Here is a 22,406-nt window from a genome sequence, read left to right as displayed (position 1 = left end):
TCCTAAGCTCCCTCTTCATTCTTCAGAACCAGCATAATTCTCCATTTTCTTCCAGAACTTGTTCCTACGTCTTTCTCTGGATTCATTCTCCAACTCAAGGCCAGAAATTCTGGTCATTCTCCAGATCCATTCTTCAGTCTCCAGCTCCATTTCAGTAACTCTGGTCATTTTCCATATTCAAACTTTCACATTCAGCTGCGGTCCAGTAGGTCTGATTGTTCTCCAAAGTCGTCTCAGTCAGTGTTTAATTCCGGTCCAGTCAGTCTGGTTATTCACCAATTCTTCAGGATCCCAGCTCTGCGTCTCTTACCTTCTAAACTTCTTACCAGTCAGCACTAGTTTCCCGAGCCAGACCAGTAAGAGAACCCAGGCAGGGGGACGTGACTTACACTTTACTTTAATTTACTGAAAAAGTCCACACCTCCTTGCAGGGGTTCTCGGAGAATACCCCCAGTGTGTTAGATTCTGTGCCCCTTTTCTGGGGTGTGGAATTTAACACACCAATCTCTTCCCTGGTCTACATCAATTCCTCTTTTTATGCACAAGCAATATATTAAATCCGTTAAACTACAACTCCCAAGTTCCAACCCAGTGAGCACTCAAGACCCTCAGCCAGGCCCACAAAAATCCAACCGTGTGACAGCATGGAGATGCAGTTCCATTCGCCCCATGGTTAATTTGGCCCCGAGTGCCATCCATGATTTGGGACCTCCTGGACATTCCTGGGGTAATAGTATGATGCAGATGCATATACTTACATCATACTTGCCGGTACTTGTGTATTATAGCGGCGCCCCCGATGTACCGCCGCCTCTTGCGGGCTCGCTGCGCTCGCCACGCTTCGGGTTCACGTTTATAGTGGGGGGGGGGGGGGGGGGGTGGCGTGAGGGTGCATTTAACATTGTAAGCACCCATTAGGGTTCTTATACAATTTTTAATCGCATCGCATTGTATGGCATTGTATGCCATACACAATGTCATACAATTTTAAAATTGTATGACATTGTAAGATATCGCGCGATATCGCGTCGCATCGCATACCATTGCATGCCTTATGGTATGCGATGCGATGGGCGCCGCTATAATACCTACTTGCCTACTCTCACAGAAAACCAGCAAAACTCCTGAATCTCCAACTCTACTTGACATTCAGAAAAATAGGCCTACTACATTAGGTTGCTTACCACATACTTCTCGAATGAAGTTAGTGTTCTGGGAGGCTTGAAGATACAATTCGCACTGAATCACACCATCATTGCACCGCCCTTAAGAATGAATAGCAGGCACGTGGAAATGATGACTTGATTGAACTATCATGCCCTCACTTTCTGTGTCAGTAGTTAAGTATGACTTACACCCATTGATAGCATACAGTTGCGGCTTGACAGTGCTACTCACAAATGTAAAAATGCTATATTAAAGCAGTGATTCCCAAATTTTCTTGAACCAAGGGGCATAGAAGTATCAGATTTTATTTCTCTGCCTTCCTAGGCCAAAATATTCTTTTAAGAAATTTGGCAAAAATGATTTATGGAAATTGTACTTACCTGCAATAATTAGATTCAGTTATGTAGTGGAGGACAGGATGGTGCTTCTTCTAGTCCATATGTACTGTATGTTATGATTGGCAGCCACCAGCACTGGTTTTGCATATTACATTACACATTATATACAGTCATTTGATCTGGTCCTGGACCTGAACCCATGGAAGTCTTGGAAGTGTGGCACTTAGTTTGGGAAGGACTGCCAGTGGTGCACACAGGGGAGGTTTGAATTGTCCAGAGATGGAAACAGCTGTACTAAAATTTAATGGAAGAGGGATCCTCTTGCTAACTGCTTATACTACTGTACCGTACTTATACTACTGTATGTCTACCGACAGACATTGGTGTATCCAGAAAGAAGTCATCGCAAATCCCTGCCCCGCATAATTATATATACAGACAAATAAGGATTCCTTATGACCAGCCTTAAGGAATACTTATTACTGGCACTGGCCACCTCTGACTCTGTTATGCGGAGTAGGCTGTTGAGTAAGGCACCAGAGCAATCAGGGTGCTAAGAGTGTCTCCTTGATTGCTCTGAGCACCCTGATTACTATGGCGCCCCACTCAGGTGCCGCTCAGGGTAACAAGGACAGCTGCCAGCTAGGCAGAATTGAAAACTGTGACAGCCGGGCAGAGAGTGGTGGGCCACCACTGCAGTTCCCATTTGGCTGCCGAACCACGAGCTCAGAGAAACAAGATACATTTATGGTATTTTTTTTCTTTATTAACCCATATCATCCTATCATACACTGAACTGTAGAGAACATTATAAAATTTCCAATATACGGATTTGGTTAGATCATTTCTTTCGCAAATCTTACCATCAAACTGAGGTGTAAAGGACTTTCAGAAAATATGTCTGTGGTTCCTATTACACAGAAATAAGTTAATATATCAATTTACTGAAGGTGTGATACTGATGAAGGTGTGATACTGATGAAGGTGTGATACTGATGAATGTGCATGTTTGGCTATAAGATTTTTCTTGCTTGATACATACAAGTAAGCTCACCTAAAGATTTGCTGATAACCTTAATGGCTAGTGAATACTTTTTACTGTCTATTTAAAGGACATGTACAGTACACTAAAAATAAGTGACTTCAAATGAAAAACATTAACTTGAAACATACGCATTTGACAATAAAAGAGAGTACCTGCTCTTTTACTGTATATTGACAGGTTAGAGTTACAAGAGAACTTTCTTGTTTCCTGAAACATGAAAGAGATTGATCTTGTAGGGGCTGATGCAGGGTTGGTCACAAAACGGCTGTACATTACTGTAAATATAGAGCCTGATTCAGACCTGCTCGCTGGGCTGCAAGTATTCAGAGCCCAGCGAGATGCGGTCTCACATGTGCACACAGGGGGAAAATCCCTCACCAATGAATGATATACCCCCTGCTCGCAGCGCTGAGTAAGTCTAGACTCACTTGGTGCTGCGATGGCTGTGGGGAGGAGGCAGCTGCTGACTTCAGCGGCCTTGCCCCCCAATGATTTGGAAACACCTGCGTTTTTCATGGAGACTCCTGGAAAACACCAGTGTGTCGTCCCTAAATGCCGTTGCTTGTCATTCACCTTGCAAGCAGCCAGTGAAGGCTACCCTTCCCATGATTCGTTCGCAAGGGGATCCCACAAATGCACACAGCGTATCATGTGCTTGCAGTCTTTTGAAAATCGCCAGGGCTGCGAACTCGCAGCCCTGCGAGTGAGACTGAATACTCCCACCCATATGCAGAGCTGTACACATCTCAGAATGTGCCTGAATCTGCATTAAGGATATGGAGTAGAATAGGCTTGTCACATGCTTGGGTTATTCAATAAATCATAATACAATTTGATAGCTTTTACCCACAAGAGACCATATAAAGGCCCCCATACACTAGGGCGACTTGTCCTAAGGACAAGTCAGCCCCGATTTCCCCTGAGCTTTCCCGGCAGCTCGCCGGGGGAGCTTGATAAGATGTGGCACTTGATGTGATAAATCATATGCGATTTATCACATGTAAAAATCCGGGGAGCTGCTGGGGAGCTAGCGGTCCGTGGGAGCGGGGACTGGTCAGAGGGGGGGCGGGAGCGGCAGGAGCAGGCTGGGAGTGGGGAGCATCAGGAGCAGGCTGGCAGTGGGTACCTGTCCGGGGAGCGGCAGGAGCCAGGAGTGGTCCGGCACGAGATGTACCTGCAGGCAGGGAGCGGGGACCGCGGCGCAGTGCAGACTCAGAGCAGAGAGACCGGGGGCGCGGCGGGAGAATAGAAACCATCCTATTCAAAAGACTGGGCGGCCGCTGATTGGCTTACTTTCCAGCCAATCAGCGCCTGCCAGTCTTTTGAATAGGATTTCTTTCTATTCTCCCGCCGCGCCCCCGGTCTCTCTGCTCTGAGTCTGCACTGCGCCGCGGTCCCCGCTCCCTGCCTGCAGGTACATCTCGTGCCGCTCCCTGGACCACTCCCTGCTCCTGCCGCTCCCCGGACAGGTACCCACTGCCAGCCTGCTCCTGATGCTCCCCCAGACGGCTGCACATGATTATTCTTATGTGCAGACCGTCCGACATCTGGATCTGATCCGATGCGCACGGGACCGCACATCGGATCAGATCAGATGTCATACCCTACGCAATTTGGCCAGTTTCACCCGATTTCTCGTCCCAATCCTCCAGAATCGGGTGAAATCGGGGCCAAACCGCGTAGTGTATGGGGGCCTTAAGATAGATAAATCTATTGTGGTGCTTGGTTGGTGGTGCTCCCAATAAGGTTCAGCAAGTACATATACTTAAAGGGTTATGTCTGAAGTAGACAAAGAAGGAACACAAAAAGGTTTTTGGGGCACCCTTTAAAGTGGTAGGTGAAAGAATGAGAATTGTGTGAGTTCAAAATGTAACTTTTATTGCATCATTTAAAAAAGGTCACTTCTTTGAGAGAGTGATAAATCCAACATAGCAACATATCTGTAACTACTATTAGTAAAATAATTGATTAAACACTGCACAGGGTGAAAATGATTAATGTGTGGTACCCAATATCAGATTGAGCACAGCTGATAGCATACACTCCTTGTTATTAGCAATCCAATTCTATTAACCCCTTCCTGACACAGCCAGTTTTTGCCTTCCTGACAGAGCCCTTTTTTTCAAATCTGACATGTATCACTTAAGTGGGGATAACTTTTTTTTGCTTTTACTTATCCCAGTGATTTTGAGATTGTTTTCTCGTGACACATTGTACTTCAAATTAGTGGTAAATTTGGGTCGATACAGTCTGTGTTTTTTTGTGAAAAATACCAAAATGTCGTAAAAAAAATGGAAAATTTAGCAATTTGCAAAATGTTAAATTTTCTGCTTGTGAGACAAATAATCATACCACTCAAAATAGTTAATAACTAACATAGACCATATGTCTACTTTATGTTTCCATCATTATTTCAACTTCCTTTTAATTTTTTTGGACACTAGGAGGCTTACAATATGAATAGCAAATTCTCAAATTTCAAGAAAATTTCAAACACTGATTTTTTTAGGGACCAGTTCAGTTCTGATGTGACTTTGAGGGACTTGTATGTGAGACACCCCCATAAATGATGCCATTTCAAAGACTGCACCCCTCACAGTATTCAAAACAGCATTTTGGAAGTTTGTTAACCCTTTAGGTGTTTCACAGGAATTAAAACAAAGTGTAGGTGAAATTTCAAAATTTCATTTTTTTTGCAGATTTGCAATTTTAATACATTTTTCTAAGGAACACAGTAGATTTTACTAGAGAAATGTGACTAAAAATTGATTCCCCCAATTCTTTTGTTTTCATAAATATCCTATATGTGGCCCTAGTGTGCACGTTGACCAAACCACAGGCTTCATAATAGAAGGAGCACCTACTTGATTTTGGAGCCTCCTTTTTATGAGATTATTTTTAAGGCACCATGTAGGTTTCTAGGCACCATAAGATGCTAAAATTTAGGAACCCCCCCACAAGTGACCCCATTTTGCAAACTACACCCCTCAGGGAATTCATCTAGGGGTATAGTGTACATTTCAAACCCCCAGGGGTTTCACCAATTGTGGTACAACTGGGCAGTGAAAATGAAAAATTAAATTTTTTACACAAAAATGCAGTTCTGGCTCAAAATTTTTCATTTTCACAAGGAATGAAGGAGACAAAGCACCCCAAAATCTGTGCCCCAATTTCTCCCGAGTACGGCAATGCCTCACATGTGACCAAAAAATACCATTTGGGTGCATGGCAGGACTCAGAAGGGAAGGAGTGATTTTTGGATTTTGCAGCTCAGATTCTGGTGGAATATTGGTGGGTGCTATGTCGCATTAGCAAGACCCCCCAAGCACCAATACAGTGGAACCCCCCCACAAGTGACCCCATTTTGCAAACTACACCCCTCAGGGAATTCATCTAGGGGTATAGTGTACATTTCAAACCCCCAGGGGTTTCACCAATTTTGATACAACTGGGCAGTGAAAATGAAAAATTAAATTTTTTTACACAAAAATGCAGTTCTGGCTCAAAATTTTTCATTTTCAGAAGGTATGAAGGAGAAAAAGCACCCCAAAATCTGTGCCCCAATTTCTCCCGAGTACGGCAATGCCTCACATGTGACCAAAAAATACCATTTGGGTGCATGGCAGGACTCAGAAGGGAAGGAGTGATTTTTGGATTTTGCAGCTCAGATTCTGGTGGAATGTTGGTGGGTGCTATGTCGCATTAGCAAGACCCCCCATGCACCAATACAGTGGAACCCCCCCACAAGTGACCCCATTTTGCAAACTACACCCCTCAGGGAATTCATCTAGGGGTATAGTGTACATTTCAAACCCCCAGGGGTTTCACCAATTTTGATACAACTGGGCTGTGCAAATGAAAAATTACATTTTTTACACAAAAATGCAGTTCTGGCTCAAAATTTTTCCTTTTCACAAGGAATGAAGGAGAAAAAGCACCCCAAAATCTGTGCCCCAATTTCTCCCGAGTACGGCAATGTCTCACATGTGACCAAAAAATACCATTTGGGTGCATGGCAGGACTCAGAAGGGAAGGAGTGATTTTTGGATTTTGCAGCTCAGATTCTGGTGGAATGTTGGTGGGTGCTATGTCGCATTAGCAAGACCCCCAAAGCACCAATACAGTGGAAGCCCCCCACAAGTGACCCCATTTTGCAAACTACACCCCTCAGGGAATTCATCTAGGGGTATAGTGTACATTTCACACCCCCAGGGGTTTCACCAATTTTGATACAACTGGGCTGTGCAAATGAAAAATTAAATTTTTTACACAAAAATGCAGTTCTGGCTCAAAATTTTTCATTTTCACAAGGAATGAAGGAGAAAAAGCGGTACTCTTTACCTAGAAGGGCGCCCGTCGCGGGCATCGCGGGTACATTTATGTCTGGCCACGACGCGACCGACGCGATGCCCGCGATTTCCCATTGAAACCCATGTTAAAAATGGAAATCGTGTCGGTCGCGTCGCGGCCGGCCATAAATGTACCCGCGATGCCCGCGACGCGATGCTCCCGATTTCCCATAGGAATCAATGTTAAAAGGCGCGATGGACCCAATTTTACTGTTAAATGGCTCAATGGACCCGATTTGGCCATAGAAATCAATGTTAAATGGGCCACAGAGCCCATTAACCCTTAAATGTCCCCCCCAATTTTTAACGCCACCCCACGATCCACGCGAACCCGAAGCGTGGCGAGCGCAGCGAGCCCGTGAGGGGCGGCGGTACGCGTCCTCCGACCTTTTCATGCCCTACTATCCACTAGGGCGTGGAGTGAGAATATAATAGTGTGGCGAGCGCAGCGAGCCACCGAGCCCGAAGCGTGGCGAGCGCAGCGAGCCCCGCGAGGGAACGCGGATACCTTCACAGTTATACGCATCCGATCGCGGGCTTCACAGGTGTCCGTGGCGACGCCGACACCTGTGAAGCCCGCGAGGGGACGCGTCTACCTGTGAAGGTATCCGCGTCCGCTCGCCACGCTTCGGGCTCGGTGGCTCGCTGCGCTCGCCACACTATTATATTCTCACTCCACGCCCTAGTGGATAGTAGGGCATGAAAAGGTCGGAGGACGCGTACCGCCGCCGCTCGCCACGCTTCGGGTTCGCGTGGATCGTGGGGTGGCGTTAAAAATTGGGGGGGACATTTAAGGGTTAATTGTGCTTATTTGGGCTCTGTGGCCCATTTAACATTGATTCCTAGGGCCAAATCGGGTCCATTGAGGCATTTAACAGTCAAATCGCGGTCAATCAGCCTTTTTAACATTGTTCCCTATGGGAAAATCGCGGTCATCGCGGTCATCGCGGCCATCCCGATTTACCCGCGATGCCCGCGATGACCGCGATTTTTACCCCCGACGACCGCGATTTCAATCGCTGGCGCCCTTCTAGGTAAAGAGTACCGAAAAAGCACCCCAAAATCTGTGCCCCAATTTCTCCCGAGTACGGCAATGTCTCACATGTGACCAAAAAATACCATTTGGGTGCATGGCAGGACTCAGAAGGGAAGGAGTGATTTTTGGATTTTGCAGCACAGATTCTGGTGGAATGTTGGTGGGTGCTATGTCGCATTAGCAAGACCCCCCAAGCACCAATACAGTGGAACCCCCCCACAAGTGACCCCATTTTGCAAACTACACCCCTCAGGGAATTCATCTAGGGGTATAGTGTATATTTCAAACCCCCAGGGGTTTCACCAATTTTGATACAACTGGGCTGTGCAAATGAAAAATTACATTTTTTACACAAAAATGCAGTTCTGGCTCAAAATTTTTCATTTTCACAAGGAATGAAGGAGAAAAAGCACCCCAAAATCTGTGCCCCAATTTCTCCCGAGTACGGCAATGTCTCACATGTGACCAAAAAATACCATTTGGGTGCATGGCAGGACTCAGAAGGGAAGGAGTGATTTTTGGATTTTGCAGCACAGATTCTGGTGGAATGTTGGTGGGTGCTATGTCGCATTAGCAAGACCCCCCAAGCACCAATACAGTGGAACCCCCCCAAAATGACCCCATTTTGCAAACTACACCCCTCAGGGAATTCATCTAGGGGTATAGTGTACATTTCAAACCCCCAGGGGTTTCACCAATTTTGATACAACTGGGCAGTGAAAATGAAAAATTACATTTTTTTACACAAAAATGCAGTTCTGGCTCAAAATTTTTTCATTTTCAGAAGGTATGAAGGAGAAAAAGCACCCCAAAATCTGTGCCCCAATTTCTCCCGAGTACGGCAATGCCTCACATGTGACCAAAAAATACCATTTGGGTGCATGGCAGGACTCAGAAGGGAAGGAGTGATTTTTGGATTTTGCAGCTCAGATTCTGGTGGAATGTTGGTGGGTGCTATGTCGCATTAGCAAGACCCCCCAAGCACCAATACAGTGGAACCCCCCCACAAGTGACCCCATTTTGCAAACTACCCCCCTCAGGGAATTCATCTAGGGGTATAGTGTACATTTCAAACCCCCAGGGGTTTCACCAATTTTGATACAACTGGGCTGTGCAAATGAAAAATTACATTTTTTACACAAAAATGCAGTTCTGGCTCAAAATTTTTCATTTTCACAAGGAATGAAGGAGAAAAAGCACCCCAAAATCTGTGCCCCAATTTCTCCCGAGTACGGCAATGTCTCACATGTGACCAAAAAATACCATTTGGGTGCATGGCAGGACTCAGAAGGGAAGGAGTGATTTTTGGATTTTGCAGCACAGATTCTGGTGGAATGTTGGTGGGTGCTATGTCGCATTAGCAAGACCCCCCAAGCACCAATACAGTGGAACCCCCCCACAAGTGACCCCATTTTGCAAACTACACCCCTCAGGGAATTCATCTAGGGGTATAGTGTACATTTCAAACCCCCAGGGGTTTCAACAATTTTGATACAACTGGGCTGTGCAAATGAAAAATTACATTTTTTACACAAAAATGCAGTTCTGGCTCAAAATTTTTCATTTTCAGAAGGTATGAAGGAGAAAAAGCACCCCAAAATCTGTGCCCCAATTTCTCCCGAGTACGGCAATGCCTCACATGTGACCATAAAATACCATTTGGGTGCATGGCAGGACTCAGAAGGGAAGGAGTGATTTTTGGATTTTGCAGCTCAGATTCTGGTGGAATGTTGGTGGGTGCTATGTCGCATTAGCAAGACCCCCCAAGCACCAATACAGTGGAACCCCCCCACAAGTGACCCCATTTTGCAAACTACCCCCCTCAGGGAATTCATCTAGGGGTATAGTGTACATTTCAAACCCCCAGGGGTTTCACCAATTTTGATACAACTGGGCTGTGCAAATGAAAAATTACATTTTTTACACAAAAATGCAGTTCTGGCTCAAAATTTTTCCTTTTCACAAGGAATGAAGGAGAAAAAGCACCCCAAAATCTGTGCCCCAATTTCTCCCGAGTACGGCAATGTCTCACATGTGACCAAAAAATACCATTTGGGTGCATGGCAGGACTCAGAAGGGAAGGAGTGATTTTTGGATTTTGCAGCTCAGATTCTGGTGGAATGTTGGTGGGTGCTATGTCGCATTAGCAAGACCCCCAAAGCACCAATACAGTGGAAGCCCCCCACAAGTGACCCCATTTTGCAAACTACACCCCTCAGGGAATTCATCTAGGGGTATAGTGTACATTTCACACCCCCAAGGGTTTCACCAATTTTGATACAACTGGGCTGTGCAAATGAAAAATTACATTTTTTTACACAAAAATGCAGTTCTGGCTCAAAATTTTTCATTTTCAGAAGGTATGAAGGAGAAAAAGCACCCCAAAATCTGTGCCCCAATTTCTCCCGAGTATGGCAATGCCTCATATGTGACCAAAAAATACCAGTTGGGTGCATGGCAGGACTCAGAAGGGAAGGAGTGATTTTTGGATTTTGCAGCTCAGATTCTGGTGGAATGAATGGTGGGTGCTATGTGGCATTAGCAAGACCCCCGAAGCACGGTGAAATGATGAACCTAATAATCCATAGATGTGTGGTATATTTTAAAACACTCCTTTATACATAGGCCGGGTTTGTCGGGGCAAGTTTCACAGTGGAAAATAGTTTCCTTTCTTATTCCCTTTTTATAGCAAACTTTGCACCTTTTTTGTGTCCTGCCCTTTCTTGCAGTGGAGGGGATTTCGTTAGGAAAATGCTGCCCTGGTACAATACGGGGGCCAGTACTAGAAGTACTGGGGCCCTCTGCCTGCTGGTTCCCAAATATTAGGCCCTTTATGACTTCCTCTTGAAAGTGCATAAATGTCCCCCTCTGGCTGGTAGAACGGAATAGCACGTAAGCGTTATACAGTGCCATCTGGATGATATACACGGCCAGCTTCTTGTACCAGATTTTTGTTTTCCGCAGGGCACTGTACGGCTTCAGTACCTGATCTGAAAGATCCACTCCGCCCATGTACCTATTGTAATCTAGGATACAATTAGGTTTTGAGGTGTGGGTACTGGTACCTCGTACAGGGATGGAGGTGGTACTGTCTCCATGAATTGTTGTCAGTATAAGGACATCCCTCTTGTCCTTATATTTGACCAACAACATATTTTCGGTGCATATTCCCCTGCTTTCACCCCTTCTCATTACTTGGGCAATGTGCGTTTTTGGGAGGCCTCTTTGGTTCTTACGCACAGTACCGCAAGCTGCTGTACCTCTTGAACTAAGGGCCTTAAACAGGGGGATGCTAGTGTAAAAGTTATCCACATAGAGGTGATAACCTTTATCCAGGAAGGGGTGCACTAAATCCCAGACAATTTTTCCACTAACACCTACGAGGGAGGGGGGGCATTCTGGCGGTTCAATTCTTGAATCCTTCCCTTCATATACCCTAAACCTGTGGGTGTACCCTGAGGTGCTTTCACACAGCTTATACATTTTTATGCCATACCTTGCCCTCTTACTGGGAAGGTACTGGCGGAATTTAACCCTTCCTTTAAAATGTATAAGGGACTCGTCAATACAAATAAATTTTTCAGGGATGTACATCTCTGCAAATTTGGCACTGAAATGATCAATGACCGGCCTGACTTTGAATAGCCGGTCAAAGGTGGGATCATCTCTGGGTGGGCACAGTGTATTATCGGTGTAATGTAAAAATTTAAGGATTATCTCAAAACGAGCCCGAGTCATGGCCATACGGTAAAATGGGGTGCTGTACAGAACATCTGTACTCCAATATTGCCTAATTTCTGGCTTTTTTACTATGCCCATATGTAACACCAGACCCCAAAACGTCATCATCTCTACTGCATCTACAGGGGTCCACCTAGCAAATGATGACGTGGGGTTTTGAGCAATAAACTGCTGGGCATATAAATTAGTTTGGTCCACCATTAAATTTATAAAATCATCAGAGAAAAATAATTTGAAAAAGTCAATTTCTCTGAGACCTGCTGAATCAAATTGGATTCCTGGGATGGCCAAAAACTCAGGAACCTGGGGCTCAAAATTGTCTGGTGGTGGGGTCCATATGGGATCAATCATTTGGGGGGGGTCTCAGCTGCTCTACGGGGGCGTCTTTGAGGGGGTCCCTCATCAGCAGAGGAGGAAGAGGAGCTTAAGGCGAATCCTTCAAATTCCCCGCTTGCATCACTGGCTCTGTCAGAGTCAGAGTCAGAGGCAAGCATGGCATATGCCTCCTCCGCTGAATACATTCTTCTGGATGACTGGGATGACATTTGGGATGACATTTGGGATGCCATTTTTATTTTTGTGTTTCTGTAAGTGTAATGTTTCAACACGTGTATAGTGTAGGGGGGGTACAAACTTTATTTCAACACGGGGGGTATGTAGTGTGTAGTGTGTATGTAGTGCAGAAAAAAAAAATACTTTATACAGGAATTTGATCCCAATAAAAAAAAAAAAATTGAAGGGGTTAAAAAAAAAAAAAAAAAAAAGGTCCTGCGCCAAAAATTGAGCACAGATGTTGGTCAGTAACGTCCGTCACTGAACAGCGCTCAAAGGCAACAGGACACCCACAAAAACAACGTGGGTGTAAAAACAAAAAAAAAAACAATTTAAAAAAAAACTGCAGAAAAAAAAATGATATCAACCTGTGCCAAAAATGCTGTTCAGTGATTGTACGTCACTGATCAGCGGCCACAGGACACCCACAAAAGCAACGTGGGTGTAAAAACAAAACCCCACTGCACTCTCCAAAAAAAACAAAAAACTGCAGATCAGTGATGCAGTGATGCACCACTGATTAGCAGTGAGGGGCAGCAGACACACAACCTGACAGGGTATATATATATATAAAAAAAAAACCCTGGACCCCCAAAAAGTTGCTGATTAATTAATTAAAACTGACCAGCACAAAAGGGGGGGCAGCAGAGGGGGCAGCAGTCAGTTGCACACGCAGCACAACATTTGGTGCAACTGACAGGTATATATATAAAAAAAAAAAACCTGGACCCCCAAAAAGTTGCTGATCAGTTAATTAATCAGCACAATCAGCACAAAAGGGGGGGCAGCAGGGGGGGGCAGCAGTCAGTTGCACAGGCAGCACAACCTTTGCTGCAACTGACAGGTATATATATAAAAAAAAACCTCTGCACCCCCAAAAAGTTGCTGATCACCTCAGATATAGTGATCAGCACAAAAGGGGGTGCAGCAGACACAAAATATAGCACTCTCTATCACGCTCTATCACTCTCTATCACTCTCTATCACTCTCTATCACGATCTGTGACTCTATGACACTGCTGCAGCAGCACACACAGAAGTCACAAGATCCAGGAAGTATCCAGCTGCTGGCAGCACGCTACCAGCGGTGATCAGCGGTGATCAGGTAAGTTTCAGGCAAGGATCAGGTATGCAACACACACAGGGAAAGAAAGTATAATGTAGGTGCACTGGAAGTCCTTTTTACGTTACATAAAATTTAACTTTTAATATTCTTACATTAAAATTCGGTGAAATATTAAAACAAATAGAAAGAAATAAAGAGCAGAAATAAGAAAAAAAAAGGCAGCGAGTGGCCGTAGCTCCTCTGTCTCATATGTTCCTATATGTCAAAATATGTATATAATTGTTGTAGCAAATATGTGGTAACTGTAATAAGTGGTAAATTGTACAGGCAGCGAGTGGGAGCACAGCCGGGCACAAGCGCAGCTTGTAGCAGACAGCCGGCTGCTGCTACTACACAAGCCGTATACAACGGGCAAGCGGCAATCAGTGTAGCCGCCTCGCTATATCTCAAAGTGCGGACTCCAACAGCCGCTGTAAGTCCGTTCTAACGGACAGGGATACTATTATAACCAGCACGGCAACAGTATAAGGGCGAAGCGGGGGTGAAAGCCGGCACATATTAGCGGCTATTGTATATGCTTAATTTAACCCCATTCTAAGCAGCCTCATAACACTGTTCTAAGCCGTCACTCCATCCCTCATAATAATTTCTATTGATGCAATAAGAATGAACATGAGATATGTGGGAAATGCACTAAGAGGGTAAAAACAAAGAGTAATAATAAAAAATAAACTTCATTTGACTGTGCCACATACACACAAAAATTGCGGCATCCTCCTAATAAAAATGTTATATGTGGGACCAATAGCCGAATAAAACAAAGTGGTTACAATATGTCAAATTTCTGAAATACAACATACAGGTGCGCAAAGCCATCAATAATATATTTGCACCCATTTTTCGTACCATGGAATCTCTTAATCTCGAATAAAGCAGAGATTGGAAGATTGGTGCCTTCCATACACACCGTCCAATATTAAGTGTAACAACTACAATAAGAAGCTGTTTGGAGTGGGGTAAAAGCTTAAAAATATAAGGCTGAGATATATTTCCCTTAGCTCAACAGCAACAGCGAACTCTGTCTAAATACAATAAAAGGATATCTGAAGGTCTGATACTACCTAGACACCTTCAAACACTGTGGGAGTGGGGTAACAGCTCACTAATTAAAAAGTAGCTAATACCTTAATATCCCCTAACTCAGGCACAGTGTAAAAATCAGAGACAGATGTATACAGGAAACTTTGGGGTTTATTCTAGTTCATTCTTTCTGACAAAATCCTTCTTAGATGGACAAAACCATGTGCACTGCAGGGGGGCAGATGTAACATGTGCAGAGAGAAGAAGGATTTTGTCAGAAAGAATGGACTAGAATTACCCCCTTTGTCTGAGGAGGGTGAAAGCCGAACAGTAAAAAGCGGCGGACAATCTTAATATCCCCCTAGCCTCAACAAGGTTATTTATGACATAATTGGAACACTGTATTCTTAGTCTAAATTACATAATGTTGGGCGAAACAATGTGTTCTTAACACACATTATTATGTATAGGACAATGTATGGACTTTAATACCCATAAGCACCATACATTGGACGATTGGGGGCATATGTACACACTGTTTACCACCCCGATAGTGCTGTTCCCACCTACACAGTAAGACAGACGTCTTCCCACAAAACTGCCCATTAACTTACCCACAACCACATTGTACTAGTGAAATATCACTTATAAAGGAAGATATATTTGTGCTATGACGAATTTTGATAATACACGGAAAAATTTTCCCCTCATTGGGAGGCTTACTGAGCCAAAGTGACAGTCACTGGAGAAGTACAAGTACTGTCACTCTATATTAGGAACATACAGGGATATTGTTAACCTGAAAAATAAGAGACAGAGCCGAGTAGCGGCCATTACATTTTAAATCTTATTTCTGCTCTTTATTTCTTTCTATTTGTTTTAATATTTCACCGAATTTTAATGTAAGAATATTAAAAGTTAAATTTTATGTAACGTAAAAAGGACTTCCAGTGCACCTACATTATACTTTCTTTCCCTGTGTGTGTTGTGTATAGATATACAAGTAGTAGGTAGCACCTCCGACTGTTAAATACATTAAGGATACTTTTTCCATTAGATATCAGTATTTGAGGAGATACAAAAGTCCCACTAATCAAAAAGACTGGTGCGGGTATCACCCTCTCCCCCGTGTCTCTAAGGATCAGGTATGTATCACGACAGATTGGCACGGTGACCGCTCTGCACGCAATTCCAGACCGGAATGGCGTCTGCAGCGCAGTCACCGTTAGTTTAAATCACGCGCCTTGGCTGTGATTGGTCCGTGGGTCCCACGGACCAATCACAGCCTTGGGGGCAGGTGGGGTGAGGTGTCGTCGTCACCGATGACCCCCTCATGCCCCCTGACGCCCGGCGGTGATTGACACCTGTGTTACCGAGCGTCTGATTCGCCGGTAACACAGGAAAACGCTGTGAATGGCTGTTCACACTGAACAGCCAATCACAGCGATCGCCGACGGGGGGGCGGCATCGCAGCCCCCCCTGGGCATGCAGGGACATGTCTGCTGTCAGGGACAGCAGACATCGTCCCTCTGTCACTGCGTCTCGAGACGCAGTGGCACTTTGAAGTCATGACGTATATATACGTCATGTGTCGGGAAGTACATCCCGGCCATGACGTATATATACGTCAAATGTCGGGAAGGGGTTAAACACATTAAACACCATTGGTTGTGAGGAGTATAATCATAGATGCTTTCAACATTAACTGCACAGTGGAAGTAGTTAAATATTAACATCCACTCTTTACTGGGATTTAAACAGGTATGCAATAGGTCTTCCAAAATTTTGGACAGAGGGCCTTATTCTGGTTCACTCGTTCGGATACGCGTTTGCACGTATAGGACCGAACAAACCGCACGCCCACACAGTGAGCGAAGACACGCCTACAAGGCCACCGCATCCATTCGGACAGACTACCACATAAGAGGGAGTGGCGTGGTTCTGCATGAACACCACCGTGTGCGGATGGAACTCACAAAGTTTGCACGGTCTTTCTGCGTCCAAGCGGGCGAACAGCCGACCAAACACCCTCTGGTGGAGCTTTACACGGGCCTTCACGAATCCGCACAGACCTCATGCTTCTAACCCAATAAACAATTATCCAAAGTGTATGTCCTTTATTACTTTTAATTAAAAAAATTTCAACCCCAATCGCACTTTGCATTAACACTTTCAATGTATTTTTAGAATGAGGCATATTTCCTAACTACCTGCGTTTATGTGTCCCACAATGTGCCAGACTACAATATAATGGTCAATCAACATGTTATATATTTGTATAACTGCCATAGACTGCCATAGATGTCTACCCATTATGGGTAATTATATATATATATATATATATATATATATATATATATATATATATATATATATAATCAAGGAGGTTGGCGACCTCCTTGCTGCTGCCAGCAAATAATGGCGTACTTTGGCCAGAGTCCTTTGCATCGCCTGGTGAACTTGGGTCATGTGATCTGTTTGCATGAGAAATGGTTTGTAAATGTTTAAATTAAAAAAATAATTATAATAACAATAAAAAACATTATTCCTAGCACCTCCATAGAGTTTTTCCTATTTAAAGGTAATAAGTAGCACTTGCGTACTCAATAGCACTTTGTGTACTCAATAGCACGAACGGCTTTTTTTTGTACTCTGCTGTAACAGTTACAGCTACAAGTGATAGCAATATAAGTTTAATGGGGACAGATAAAAGCTCCTCCCTAAGTTCTTGGATGCAAAAACACTGTCTTTAGCCTCTCTATACAGTATTTCCTATTTGCGGTACTCAGTAGTAATGAGCTACAGTAGGTGGACAATTGGAGGGGACCCTAACTACGGATGCTTGCCGCTTCCCTTACTGATGTCATATAAACTAGTCTCCTCTTTCATATGGTACCAGTCTCAAGTCTCTAGGACACATAGAACCGGAGATATCAGGGTGCAAAGTAGACACATTTTTCCCCAATGACTAGAATTAACCCTTTAATTCAGACACTCCGTCAATCATGAGACGCTACAGCGTCTTAGACACTTCCATTGTGGTTTAGTGTTGAAGGTATTGTATTCAGCCCACCCCAAGCCCTGCCTCCCTTCCCCTTCCTAGAAGGACTTTTCACAGAGAATGCAATGGAAGAGGCTGATTCAGTCAATCTTGCTGGGGAAGGCACTATACAAACACTTTGCATTACACGACATGCTCTATGGTTCTTGTGCACGGACTCACATAAAAAGGCTTTTATGAAAACTATTTTTTTTTTATGAATACCAAGTGTATCCTCCAGCTCCTTTCCAGAAGTGCCACTTAAAATAAAATATTATAATACATTGTTGATGCATTTAAAGGAATACATTGGTGGCAGTGGGCATATAAAAATATAAACATTGGTGGCCAGCTGTGTGCGTTGTCATCTGATTCTATGGGGGACGGCCAAGGATGGTGCACCGGAGCGCCCCCAGGTTGGGGGGGGGGGCTGTGATGGGACCGCCACCTTGCTCCACGGGGGAATTATGCAGCCGCATCGCTCCAAGGGAGGGAAGGGGCTGGTGGGTGATGCGGTTGGCGCTGCATGGCTCCACTGGGGGGGGGGGAGAGGCCGGCGGGTGATGCGGTGAGGGCTGCTGCGTTGCTCCCCGGGGGTAGCGGGTGATGTGGCGATGGCCGCCGAGTCAGGGGAGGGGGGTGTTGCGCCCCGTTCTAGTACGCGCATGCCATTTAAATAAATACATAGGTGGGCAGTTTGCATTTAAATAAATATACATTGGTGGCAGTGGGCATATAAATGTATAAACATGGGTGGGCAGTGTTGGCGGTAACTTATACATTGCTGGTCTGTGCCAGCAATGCATAAATTAGCGCCAACACTGCCCACCAATGTATATTTTGTTATTGCGCAGGCCAGCAATGTATCCATTACCGCCATCACTGTCCACCAATGTTCATATATTTATATGCCCACAGCCACCAATGTTCATATATTTATATGCCCACTGCCACCAATGTATATATGCAACCCTTGGAATTCAAACCCAGCCCATTTATAATGAAAGATTTTCAGCAAAGTCTTTCTCCTCCTGAAAATCCCTTGCTCTTAAATTGGTAAAAATATATATGTATGTACCCCTTTAAATTGGATGGTCTGTGTATCACAGGTGCCAGAAATGCACTACGGATGTATGTCAACCGTTGATGGTTTTCGAATCTTAGTCGAATAGCAAAGGAATCTCACTGTGTGTACACACCATAAGATTTGATTGCTATGCAATCTTTGCTAGCTCATGTACTATTTACATACAATTCATACCATCTACATTCAATCTGCACTATATAGTCATTGCTGCACTATCTATTTGGATTTAAGCTGAATGGGAGCGTGCATCATCATTGAATCGGGATAGAAAGCTTAAAAACGGTAAGAAAGCTAAAGAAACGGGGTCCCGACAGGCATTTACCCGACGTCGGGATCCTAATTCGACTTTGACTATATAGTCAAAATCAAGGGTGAAATTTAATAGGATGAGAGATTCATAAAGTGAGAGCGTTGGTAAAAAAAACTAAATTTTAAAGCGGCAATCATTTACACTGCAAAATCAAACTGATTTTGCAGTGTAAATGATTGCCGCTTTTAAAAAAAACTGGAGATTTCTTACCGATGCCCCTTTCCCACTGCAGGCTTTACACGGTAAAATGCCGTTTTTTTAGCCTTTTTAAACGGCTAGAGCTGCAGTGGGAAAGCTCCAGGTTGCTTTACACGGGTAACAAATACCGGTTTTTGTTACCCGTGTAAAAAGCAGTGTTTTTAACGTGTAAGAGCCGTTTTTTCGGCAGTGGGAAAGGGGTAGCCCTTTACCCGTTAAAAAAAAAACCGGCATGGGGTCCCCCCCCCACTGCCGTAACCAGCACCAGGCTGAAGGAGCCGGGGCTGGTATTAAAAAAATCAGGAAACCCGACAAATAGGGGTTCCCTGATTTTTTACAACCAGCCCCAGGCTCCAGGTCCGGGGCTGGTTCCCAAAATACGGGGGACAAAATGACTAGGGGTCCCCCGTATTTTAAGAACCAGCCCCAGGCACAACCAGCCAGCAGGGTAATGCCACAGCCGGGGGACACTTATTATATAAGTTCCCGCGGCCAAAGCATTAACCCTACCGACCAGTCAGCCTGGCCAGGGGCCCTGGGGGAGTGGGGACCCCCCCAATAAAGGGGTCCCCCCCTCCAGGACTTACCTGACCAGGCTGAAGCCTGGTGCTGTCCTCGATGCCCCTGGGCGGTGGGCATCGAGCTGATGGTATGGTGTAAAAAATAGAATAAAAACCATTGTCTTTTACTGGTGAACTATGAGTCCCAGCAAGCCTCCCCCGCAAGCTGGGACTTGGAGAACCACAAGTCCCAGCCTGCGGGGCATTAAAGGGCCCGCTGGGTCTTGTAGTTCCACAGTAAAAGAAAGAGTTAAATAAACACACTGACACACGTGAAAAATAAAAGTTTAATACATACATAACACATACATACTGATACTTACCTATCTTGAGCCCGTAGGTAGCCCTGGTCCGAAGAAATCCATTTGGGAAGCTGTGGAAGGAAACCATACTCACCTGTCCCAGCGCGACGTAGTCCAGGTAAGTTCTTTGCAAAAAAAACAAACCGAACACCCGAACCAAGCGGACAGCTGAGAGCCGCACGGTGTTTACATCGCAGGCTGGGACTGGTGGTTCTCCAAGTCCCAGCTTGCGGGGGAGGCTTGCTGGGACTCATAGTTCACCAGTAAAAGACAATGGTTTTTATTCTATTTTTTACACCATACCATCAGCTCGATGCCCACCGCCCAGGGGCATCGAAGACAGCACCAGGCTTCAGCCTGGTCAGGTAAGTCCTTGAGGGGGGGGACCCCTTTATTGGGGGGGTCCCCACTCCCCCAGGGCCCCTGGCCAGGCTGACTGGTCGGTAGGGTTAATGCTTTGGCCGCGGGAACTTATATAATAAGTGTCCCCCGGCTGTGGCATTACCCTGCTGGCTGGTTGTGCCTGGGGCTGGTTCTTAAAATACGGGGGACCCCTAGTCATTTTGTCCCCCGTATTTTGGGAACCAGCCCCGGACCTGGAGCCTGGGGCTGGTTGTAAAAAATCAGGGAACCCCTATTTGTCGGGTTTCCTGATTTTTTATTACCAGCCCCGGCTCTTTCAGCCTGGTGCTGGTTACGGCAGTGGGGGGGACCCCACGCCGTTTTTTTTTTTAAATCCCCCCCCCCCTATCTTTACACTGCTTAAACGGGTTTTTAAACGGGTAAGTGTGAATGTGACAAAAACAGCTTTTAAACGGTAATTTACCGTTTAAAAGCTGCAGTGGGAAAGAGTCTTTATGGCTCTTACCCGTTTAAAGACCCGTTTAAAAAAAACGGGTCATTACCCGTGTAGGCAGTGGGAAAGCAGCACAAATCTCATCTGAATCTGAATCTCTCATCTTATTACATTTCACCCCAAATGTCAAATTCTACCGTGTGTACACAGCATAACTCGTACTTGCACAGAGTAGAAAAATTATTAGATGGTTTGTGAATTGGAGTATGAATTTGTGAGTGAATAACGAACGATTTGCAATTCTCATGCACATTTACACAGGGTAGGTTTTCTTTCTGTATAAGTGGCAGCTACTGCAGCTTAGTAGTGGCATCTACTAAGGAGGTAAGGAGAACGTCACTAGCATGACTTTAGGATTGATCCTGCTAAAACTTCAAGTTTCCAGGTTTGATAAAAAAAAAACATATTGCGATATGTTGCCTGCAAACATCGATCTGTTTGAAACCATGGGTGATATTTAATAGGAGAGATTCAGAAAGTGAGAATTTTTTTAAAAGTGGCAACCATTTACACTGCTTAACCAGTCTGGATTTTCAGTGTAAATGATTGACTCTTTAAAAAAAAACCTGGCGATTTCTCACCAAATCTCTCACTTTATGAATCTCTCAATCTATTAAATCTCACTCAATGTATACGCTACACCACTGCCTGTGCATTTATGATATTGCTATACCTGTACCTTAATATTACTAAAGAAAAAAAAAATTAAAAAATAAACTTTGAATCAATATAATACGAAGCTCACATGACTGGGTAGTCCGGCTTCTGTCCCCTTAACATACACTTATTTTGACACTGATTTCTGAGCCTTCCTGCCAGGAAATCAGCGCTCTGCTGTCACCCCGCCGGAGCAGCGGCCACAGTACTAGCACGCGTATCACTCACTGGACAATGACATCATAACGCACACATGGGAGTGGGCGGGAGCTGCGTGCGTTGTGTGTCTGCGGTTGCCATGGCTACCCGGTACACACGCCGCAACAGAGACACATCGGGAGGGTGTGATGCGAATAGCGGGCGGCACAGAGGGACATAAATCACGACCCCGGAGACTGCGCCACTGCTTTGCGTCTGACGCTGGGATTGTGCTGTAGTTGATGACACACGAGTGTTGTAGTAGGTGTGTTACATGCTTATATGTCTACTCTACACAGTTAGTTACCTGTAGTGACGCTGCTCGTGTGTGTGTGTGTGTGTGTGTGTGTGTGTGTTTGTGTGTGTTTTGCACAGGCTTCCTAGTATCAAACAGGTCTAAATCTGATGTTTACAGGTTTACATTTCTAATAATCCCACTACCAGGTAACCACATGAAACCTTTAGTAATACCTTTGTTTGAAGCTAGGCACCATAAGTCAACAGTAAATAGCAGTGGCGTAGGTACAAAAAATTGGATTTTTTGGCACCCCCCTCAAGAAACGTTATCCCCCCCTGCCTTACCCGCTGCCGCTTGCCGACGCTGCCTATATAACCGGGACACGCATATCTACTCTGCGGTCCCCACGCTCCTTCTCCTCGGCAGTGGGTAAGGCAGGGGGGTTAACTTTTCTCTAGGTGGGGGTGGGGGAAGCAGTGGAAAAGGCAGGCAGCAGCGGAACAATAGCCCCGCAGAACCCCGGTGTCCACACTTTACTCAGCGCCACCCCGCCGCTGCGGGGCTATTGTTACGCCACTGGTAAATA

General features: G+C 45.0%; 1 protein-coding gene across 4 annotated transcripts in view; it reads left to right on the top strand.

The window, feature by feature from the left end:
- The first annotated feature begins 21,655 nt into the window (after window positions 1–21,655).
- The window catches only part of TTC29 (tetratricopeptide repeat domain 29), a 233,339-nt gene continuing 232,588 nt past the window's right edge, over window positions 21,656–22,406 (top strand). For 3 of the 4 annotated variants that reach the window (XM_083171270.1, XM_083171262.1, XM_083171276.1), the window contains exon 1: window positions 21,657–21,847. The gene's annotated coding sequence lies outside the window, so the exon portion shown is untranslated. Of the gene's footprint in view, window positions 21,848–22,406 lie in introns of all 4 variants that reach the window. The other variant, XM_083171284.1, reaches the window with a different exon arrangement.

Source organism: Crinia signifera, chromosome 1, assembly GCF_055691185.1.
Source record: "Crinia signifera chromosome 1, ASM5569118v1, whole genome shotgun sequence".
NCBI lineage: Eukaryota > Metazoa > Chordata > Amphibia > Anura > Myobatrachidae > Crinia > Crinia signifera.
This window is presented reverse-complemented; position numbering and strand designations above follow the sequence as displayed.